This window comes from Vicugna pacos, unplaced genomic scaffold (genome assembly GCF_048564905.1).
Source record: "Vicugna pacos unplaced genomic scaffold, VicPac4 scaffold_21, whole genome shotgun sequence".
Classification (NCBI taxonomy): Eukaryota; Metazoa; Chordata; class Mammalia; order Artiodactyla; family Camelidae; genus Vicugna; species Vicugna pacos.
In genome coordinates this window covers 18,906,815-18,916,264 of record NW_027328742.1, presented here as the reverse complement: position 1 = coordinate 18,916,264, position 9,450 = coordinate 18,906,815, and the positions used below count along the sequence as shown (strand labels likewise).

Sequence of the window (9,450 nt, the reverse complement as noted above, 5' to 3'; positions counted from 1 at the left end):
ACTCCACTCTTGGGCATATATCCAGAGAAAACCCTAGTTTGAAAAGATACATGTACCTCAATGTTCATAGCAACACTATTTACAATATCGAAGACATGGAAACAACCTAAATGTCCATCCACAGATGACTGGGTAAAGCAGATGTGGTATATATACAATGGAATATTACTCAATCATAAAGAGAATGAAATGATGCCATTTGCAGCAACATGGATGGGCCTAGAGATTGTCATACTAAGTGAAGTTAAGTCAGACAGAGAAAGACAAATATCACATGATAACACTTATATGTAGAATCTTAAAAAATGAGACAAACGAACTTAAGTACAAAAAGAAACAGATTCACAGATACAGAAAACATACTTATGGTTGCCAAGGGGGAAAGGGGCAGGGGAGGAATAAATTAGGAGTTTGGGTTTACAAACCACTATATATAAAATAGATAAACAATAATGTCTCATGGTATAGCACAGGGAACTATACTCAATATCTTGCAATAAACTATAAAGGAAAAAGGAAAAAGAAACCAGTGCCTGTAGCCAATATGATGCCCTTTACTTCAGAAAGGTTTCTGTGCTCTTTTAGGAACAGGAAAGTAAAGCTCTTATGGCCCTACATGACTTCGGAGGCCCTTGCCTCCATGTGAGTAATTTCTTTAGAGATAAAAATTAAGACAAGGAGACAGATAAAAAAGGATGTTATCTGTGCCTTTCCAAGGACAACTCTGTCTGACTCCAGAGGCTACACTCTTAAATTCTATATTGCCTCTTCCTGGTATCTTCCCAGACAAAGCAGCTCCAGGTTTTTCTAAAAAAAATATGTTACAGGAAAGATTTTTTTCTGGGTTCAAAATGTGGTAAGACCTCAGCTTCCAAAAGACTAGCTGTTTGAGAGCCTCAGTCTACTGTAATAGTACATATCTTAATAGTTATCCAAACAAAATAAAACCTTATTTAAGATAAAAGGAGTAGCCTCTAAATAGCCACCAACAAATGAATCAATGAACAACGTCCAAGAGACCGAAATATTTCAACAAGTATATTATGATTGGTCAATTCACATGCAGTGTGAAAAGCGTATTCCACTGACTGGTGATTTATATAAAATATAAGCCTAAGACATTTCATGCAAAAAAGGTAAGGAAAATATTAGAGAAGCAATTAAAGGGAGAAAAGATAAGTATAGTGGCAGTGACTTGAAGAAGTTGGGAGGTGGGAGTAGCAAAAAGCAGCATATATCAAAAAGAACATAGCTAACAATGAAGAGACAAAAGACAAACCTGATTGGCGGTGTAGTTAGGGGTAGGGCAATGACTGAGAGTCTCTTGTACCTCATTAATATCACCTTAGATGTGAGAAGCAGGAAAATACATACTAGGACCTCAATACAGTGCCTCTGAAGACCTGACAGCTCTATGGGCAAAAGCTGAGCCATATGAGAATCAGCAATAAACCTTGACCAATACCACATGCACAAGCAACACAGCAGAAGAGACAGCAGCATGGAAATCATCAAACAATCTCCCTTCAATGAAGGGCAAGGAGCAGAACTGCAAAACAGTTACAAGGGGAAAGGAAAAATAACCAAGAACTAGAAGCAAAGAAAAGGATGGTAGATCTGAATAATATTTACAAGAAGAGATAACATTTATTGAGTATGTCCTAGGCGTACATACACCATTAAATGTTTTATTGCAATATATTATTTAATGCAGCAACCCTGCAAGTGAAGTACTGTTATTATACCCATTTTACAGATAAAGAAACTGAACTGTAGAAAAGTTAGGTAACTTAGTTTTATCTGACTCCCGAGTTCACGGTCTTAAATGGAATATTGTCTCTTTTGTGTCTTCCTCAAGAGCAGTGATTGATTTTTAAAATAGATTTTGAATCATTAAAATACTGGATATTCAAATTAGAAGATCTAACCCATATCCTGTGTGAATGGTTCTTAGAGGCCTCTTATTTTTGTCCCAGTGCTCATTGAGAAGGTGAAAGATTTTTATTAGGCAATATATTTGACCTAATTGTGTGACTTTTCAGAAGGATGACTTTGACATTTCAAAGTGAGATGGAGCATTCGAAAGCTACATATAGTTAGTATTCAAAAAAAAAGACAGCAATTTATGATGCTGCAAAATAATGTAATTTTTCTCCTGGAAAAAAAGCCTTCTGAAAATTACCTGAGTATACTATAAATTTGCAATGCTGATACAACTGAACGGTTTTGGCAATAGTTGCTAACTCTGACTTTTCTAGGTGCCTGTCAACCATTTACACACACATCCACACCCTCCTCTACACAGACACACACACACACAAACAGAGAGACACATGTGCTTGAATGCACACACAGAGTTCAATTTATCTTTTAAGAACAATAATAATAAGAGACTACCAATTCTTTCTTGTACTGGTCTGTCAGGGCTTAGTTGGAAGTGAATGGTGTCAAAGATCACACAGACCTGAAGGAGATATGGAGAAACTCTGGCAAAAATAACTTGCAATGCAGCACTAGGGGATTGGGAGGACTACTGAAAATAGGCAGTAATGAGAGATTCAAGGAAGCTGACTATACTTTAATAAATAAGTAAATAAACACACACACACACAGAGAGAGAGAGAGAGAGAGAGAGAGAGAGAGACAGAGAGAGAGAGAGAGAGAGATTCAAGGAAGCAAACCTTCAACTTCAGACAAGTCTATAACCAAATGATGAGGGTTAAGACTTGGCAACTGCACTTAAGAAAAAGGTTCTAAGTTCCAGGACTCTGGGAGAGCAAACTGAAATGTTGTTCACCAGGATCCCACTTTTGGAGGCTTGGAACTTACATTTAAACCCCAGGCAAAACAGACTCCCAGACATAGAAACAAACTATAGTTACCAAAGGGGAAAGGGTTGGGGGGGTATATATTAGGAATCTGGGATTAACATATAAACACTACTGTATACAAAATAGATAAACAACAAGGTCCTACCATACAGCACAGGCAACTACATACTATATCTTGTAATAACCTATAATAGGAAAGAATCTAATATATATAAAACTGAATCACTTTGCTGTACACCAGAGACTAACACAACATTGTAAATCAACTATACTTCAATGAAAAAATTAAAATTAAAAATTAAAATTAAAAAAAGAAGTGAGTAAGCACGGAAATGTAACACAGGGTTGAAACCTTTCTGGTGCTTACCCATAAATATGTAATGGTGTTCGAACATCCAACACCAGAGACTTTTCTGATTGGCTGTTGGTGATGTCATATTATCATTAAAACTGTGCTCAGAAAATAAACTGATCTGTTTTGTTTTTTTTAAAGAAAGAAACCAGGTAAGGTTTTTACTGAGACATGAGTTAGAAACTTTGAAACTAGCTTCTTGTATATACCAGGCTTGAGCAAATGATTAAATATATTGAGGACTATGAGAGCTAAGTTTCTCACTGTTGGATGAGTACAGGTATGAAAAGGGGGGATACTAAAATGTACCCTGTTTTGCTGAATTGGAATTGAAAGTATCAGTGTATAGGTAGATTGATAGATAGATAGATAGATAGATAGATAGATAGATAGATAGATATAGATACACATTTACATATACATATGAGAGAGAAAGCAAAATATACACCCATACATTTCCCAGCTCCATCTGCTAAAATAACCTAACAGAAATGACACACCAATAACAACTGGCACATCTCAAGCCCAGATCTTGTTTTCTAAATATTATATTCTAATAAAAAGAACCTGGGCTCCTTGGAGAAAAGGTTGATTCCAGGCATGGGATAGAGAAAGTACAAGATGTGTGTAGAACATCTTTAGAAACCAGAAAATATGTAAGTACTTAAAGAATAATGGGGACATGTGAAAAAGACACAGGAGACAGTTCAAAGGAACAATATGAACATTCAAATAAATCACAATAGTGATGTATTATATCCCACTGAATAACATAAAAACCCATGAGCCCATATAGTTATAAATAAATAATTGGCAGAGTAAGGGAAGTTCTTTCTTACAGTAGAATAACAACTAATAAATACATAAATAATAACACAGTTAGAAAATCATCAATGCGTGCTAAAACCAATGGGTGAAAGTTATGAGAAACAGAATGGATACATCCAGCCTTGAAAGGACCTTCCTACAAATTACTTATTAATTACAAACTTACAGTAGAGAAAGCTAACAGACACCACCTTAATCCACAGCAGCGGGTTCTGGACTCCACATCCACAGGGAACAGCTCACACGGGCCTCGCAGGGAGCCAAGCTTCCCAGGCACCTGGGCCATCCCACTCTGACGTCCCAGCCCCTGGCTGCCACGCTCAGAGGGCTGTCGATTCTCACATCCCTCGACCAGCACCCACTCTAACTGAGACAGGAGGGAAGGGAAGGGGGCAGGGTACAGCCACTAAAATAAAGACACAGCAGTTAGCACCAAGATGGTGAACGATTCAACTCCCAATAAAACTTGAGCTTCAATATACACTCATTGAAACACAATTGCATGCCAAATGGTACTGTCACAGGTGCCAGGACAGTTTTAAGGCTGACCATAAAAGGTCAAAGGGTGGGCAGTGGCCCAATTCCTGGGAATCCCACCCCCTTCCCCAAAGTAGTTGGAATAATCCACTTGTTAGCAAATGAAGTCACTGAGCCTATAAAATCTAGCAACAGCGTACATCGCTGCCTCTGGCTCCCTCGCCTTCTGACATGGCCCGCACTCTGTCTGTGGATTATGCATCTCTCAGAATAAATCTACTTTCTTTTTAAATTTTTTTATTTATTTTTAATCTTGGAGGGGGAGGTAATTAGACTTATTTACTTATTTTCTTAATAGAGGGACTGGGAATTGAACCCAGGACCCAGTGCATGCTAGGCATGTGCTCTGCCACTGATCTCTACCCTCTTCCCAGAATAAATCCACTTGCACTCAACTGTGGCTCGCTCTTGAAATCTTTCCTGCATGAAGCTAAGGACCCACACTTGGTGGGGTACGTCCCAGGGACTCAACTGAGACCTGGGACATGGCCATCCTCTCGCCCCACATTCTTTTGCCTGTATCACTCGCAGCTCCGGCTCCGGCCCTCGGCCTGGCACCAGGAGAGTCACGGGTCCCACCTAGTGCCCACACGAAGGCTCCAGGTCACCATCATGGGGGCTCCCAATCCGTGCCCCACTTCACCTGTGTGGACTTTCTGGGTCAAGACCCTGGGAGCTCCAAATTGTCACCTGGAGAAAGAAGAGGAAATCTCATGTGGTGGGGGAAAGGACACGTTCTCCTGTCCAGGATGAAAGAGGGTGTGTGGATTCATGGAGTTAAGCCAGAACACGGTGCAGTTCATTCATGTTCCACAAACGTTCCCGAGCACCGGCCAGGCCCACAGTGCTGGGTCCACAGCTGCAAACAAGATCGGGCCTGGGGCCCCCAAAGGGCTCTGTGGCCAGTCCAGGAGGTGGACTGAGTGGCAGCGTGCCTTCAGCACAGACCAGTGTGTGCGGAGAGAAGTGTCAGCACAGGGTGCTCTGCGGACAGAACACAAATCACGTTGAGAGGTGAACAGGAAAGGAATGAAGGAAGGCTTCCTGGAGGAAGTGAGGTCTCAGCTGGGTTGTGAAGATGAGTAAAGTTAGTCAGGCAAAGGGAACATGTACAAGGACCCAGAGGCGTTCCACCACTGAGCTACACCCCAGCCCCCCTGGAATTATACTTTGTGTTCAAGGTTTAAAACAGTGAAACGGTGCAAATGGTGAAATGCACTATTTTTAAAGTGCAAAATTTAATTACTATATAAATATTTTAGTGAATTCGAGTATCTTTAACACTGAGATTTAGTCTTCCAAATGTTTGTTTACTTTAACACTAAAAAAAATGAATCAAATGCTTGCTTATTAAATTGGGAGCAATACAGAGAAGATTAGCATGGCCCATGGTCAAGGAAGACACGCAAATTCATGAAGTGTTCCCATTAAAAACAAGCAAACAGGGGAGGGTATAGCTCAAGTGGTAGAGCACATGCTTAGCACGCATGAGGTCCTGGGTTCAATTCCCAGTACTTCCTCTAAGAATAAATAAGTAAATCTAATGATCTCCCCCGACCAAAAAAAAAAAAAGTAATAACAAAATCAAACAAAGAGAAAGAATCAAGAAAACAGAAACTGTACTGATATTATATTAAAACTCACCAATATGTGGTTTTTTCCTTTTATTTAAAACACATTCATGTAGTTAAGAAGGATTCATCCACTACTCCCCTACTCTTTTCCTTTTTATGTTGTGGTATTTTATTGTTATTTCTTTACTGGCATGATTGAGTCCAAATTTAATAAAAGAGAACTTCCGTGCATTTCCTTCCTAGCCATTATTATTACTTGTATCATTTAATGAGTATTCCTGGAAATAATTTTGTTCTGTAGAGGATCAGGTATCAGAAACGAATCTGCTCCTATATCAAACACTCCAGGTCACTTCTGGGCAACGCTTAGGACAGTCTCTCCAGCGAGGTCTCAGTGGGTGTGATGGAAAAGCCCTTGCCCGCACCCCTCTTCTGGTCTCTGGGTGTGGTTGACCCTGAGCACAGAGAAAAAGCAGCTGTCAACTGCTCACCTCACCCAGTGAGGGCCACATGTATCCAGTCCTGTCCCCCAGTGATGGTCACAGCCGGAGATGGGGCAGGTGCCCAAACTGGAGGGTCCCAAGAGGGCTTCTCTTTCCATCACTGTCGCCCCGCTCAGTTTCCGACAGCCTCGGCACAGGCAAAGGCATGCCCACTCCGCCTTGACAGCGCTCGGAGACCAGGGTCTAAACGACCCTGACCCTGGAGGCCTCCCTTCCTATCTTCCTGCCCTCCTTCCTCCCAGGCACCTGAGGCTGGATGGTCTGCAAAGCTGACCATCAACCTGATGGTGATTGCTGGAGTCAGCTCAGTAAAGGAGCAACAATCAAAGCTTGTCACACAAACACCGTCCAGTGCCTGCTGTGTGTGCCAGGCCCTGGTAGCGTTTCACATTTATTCCCATAAACGCTCTGTGAAGTAAACAGAGCAAGGACCTCCATTCAATGGTGAGGAGGCAGGCTCCGAGGCTGAGAAGCTTGCCCAGACGGATGACGGCGCTGGGCCTGGGACGCAGGCCAGCTCTCAGTCACCCTTGTAGACTGCTCTCAACAAGCTCCTGGGTGCTGAGTGCTGTGGCTCCCGAGGGAGCCTTCCTGCATCATCAGCAGAGGCCTTGGAGCAGACAAGGGGGAGGACACGTTGTCTGTGGAGGGTCGAGGTGGTTGGGGCGTAGGGGCAGGGTCCCGCCGGCAGGCAGGAGAGCCAGGCGGCAGACCCAGCTTCTCCCTTGCCTGATCCTTGCCTGATCCTTGCCTGCCCGCCCAGCCCTGCGGCCCTGGGAACCTGCCCTCCATAGACTGGTTGTGCAGGGCCCCATAGCGGCCACTTGCTTTCTGCTTTCCTCTCATCACCACCTTGAGCAGTCAATGAACCAACCCCCGCTTTCTTAAGAGATCAGTCAACTTGGCAGGGCTAGGTCTAGAGCCCAGGTTCTATCTCAAGATTGTCCCACAGCTGTGGCAAAACCCTGGCACACCTCACTACTGCCGAAGAACTGGGGGGAGAGCCGGGCTCAGTCTAAGTCCTCTCTGGGGGGACCCTGGAAGGAGAGTGACCTGGGTTACATACACCCCACCCTGGCTTACCCCACCGTCCAACGTTTGGGGGCATCTGGCTTCCCGAGGGCAGGGGAGGCCAGCACATTTGAGGAGCGCCCTACAACTGTTACAACCTCTCTCCTCATGAGGCCACTGTCCCCATCTCACTGGTCTGGAAACAGATCCAGGGAGTGGTGTGATCTCCCCAGGCCATGCAGGGGGTCAGCAGCAAGGAATTCAGTGGGCTTTCAGCGACTGCGTGGTGACTGTCCATCCCCATCCGGGCACAGGAGAGGGGCCCCTGCTGGAGATAGGGAGATAAGATCGGCAGGCCCTCAGCTGGAGCTTGTGAAAGGGATTGCTGAAGGGGCTGTTACAAGAGCAACCGCTGGGCGGTGGTGGAGGTGTGGGAGGAGGCTGTGGAAGGTGATGGGACTGGGTTTGGTCGGGCACGGGGGACAGAGAGTGGGAGACAAAGACACTCAGCAAGTACGGGGTCTGCACTGGGGAAGGGATGGACACATCCACCTGAAGAAGGGGTGAGGACCACAGGGCGCAGCGGGGCGACTCTGGGGCCGAGTGCAGAGACGTGAGTGAGTGCCCTCCAAGCAGAGCAGGATGGGGTTGGGGCAAAGGACGAGCAGGGCTCACCCAGGGGAGGAGACCAGGAGGAAAGGCCAGGGGTGTGAAGGCCTGGGCCCCGGGGGGAGGACCGGCTGGGGGCGTGCTACCCTTCAGATGTGGAAACAGAGATGAGCCAAGGCAGTGCAGGCGGGGGCAGAGCCAAGTCCAAGCCCAGGTGGGCTGAGCCCACTGCTGCAGCCTCCCCTGCTGACCAAGGGAGCTACTGGTGACCAAGCCCAGAGCACGTTAGAATTTACACCCACCACTCGCGTTGTGCTACTGACACGCACTGAAGAATCACATGGAGAAGCACTAAGCCCGAGACAGGCCCTCGGCTTGGATGGAGGCCTGCTGCCACCCCTCTGCTGGGTGCTCCCCCGTGACATCTCACTGTACCCCCCAAATGGCCTATGAGATACCCCCTTGATTTTCACTGCCAGGCCCTCCCTCTGCCATCACCTCTCCTTTGCCTGCATCTTGGAGAGAGCCAAGAGGACAGAGAGAAAGGAAGAGAGACCCAATCAATCATTGATCCTACATCATTCATTCCCTTAACCAATTTATTGAGCACCTGCTGAGTCTCACGCCTTATTCTGGGGGTATGGGAGGTACAACAAGAAGGCAGCCCCAGCTTCCTGTTGGGGAGGAGAGGAGCCTTGCCAATCATCTAGCCCAAGCCCCATTTTAGGGATGTGAAAACTGAGGCCTGGAGAGGGGAAGTGACTTGCCCAAGACCATATACAGCTAGTTAGTGGCAGGACCAGGCACAGTCTTCAGAGGCTCACATTATCCAGCTAAGATTCATTGAATGACCCTCTGTGTTCCAGGTGCTGCTCTGCGCCCTGGGACAAATACATCAGTGAACCTGACAGCAAAGAGGAGTGAGCAGGTGAGGGGAAAGAACATCCCCACGCTGGTGGAGGGGGTATGTGTTTCAGTCCCATGACTCCCCCCAGAATGAGAGGGAAGTCCCAGAGCCCCACCTCAAGAGGCTGGGCTTCTGACGCCCAGGGCTCCTCTCCCTCCCTCAGAACAGGCTATAAAAGTCCCCTCCCAGCTCCTTCCAGAGAAGAGCAGGAGGAAGTGAGAGGTCAGCTCAGAGGCCACGGGAAGGGAGCAGAGGACCCCCACAGGGTGATCGCTTACCCCACTGCGGCTGGGGTCTC

The 9,450-nt window shown here is 45.6% G+C and overlaps 1 non-coding gene across 1 annotated transcript; it reads left to right on the top strand.

Moving 5' to 3' along the window:
- The first annotated feature begins 5,876 nt into the window (after positions 1 to 5,876).
- On the top strand, positions 5,877 to 5,981 carry LOC140694569 (U6 spliceosomal RNA). Its single transcript, XR_012070161.1, has one exon. It is a non-coding gene; the product is annotated as a U6 spliceosomal RNA (small nuclear RNA).
- The last annotated feature ends 3,469 nt before the right edge of the window (positions 5,982 to 9,450 follow it).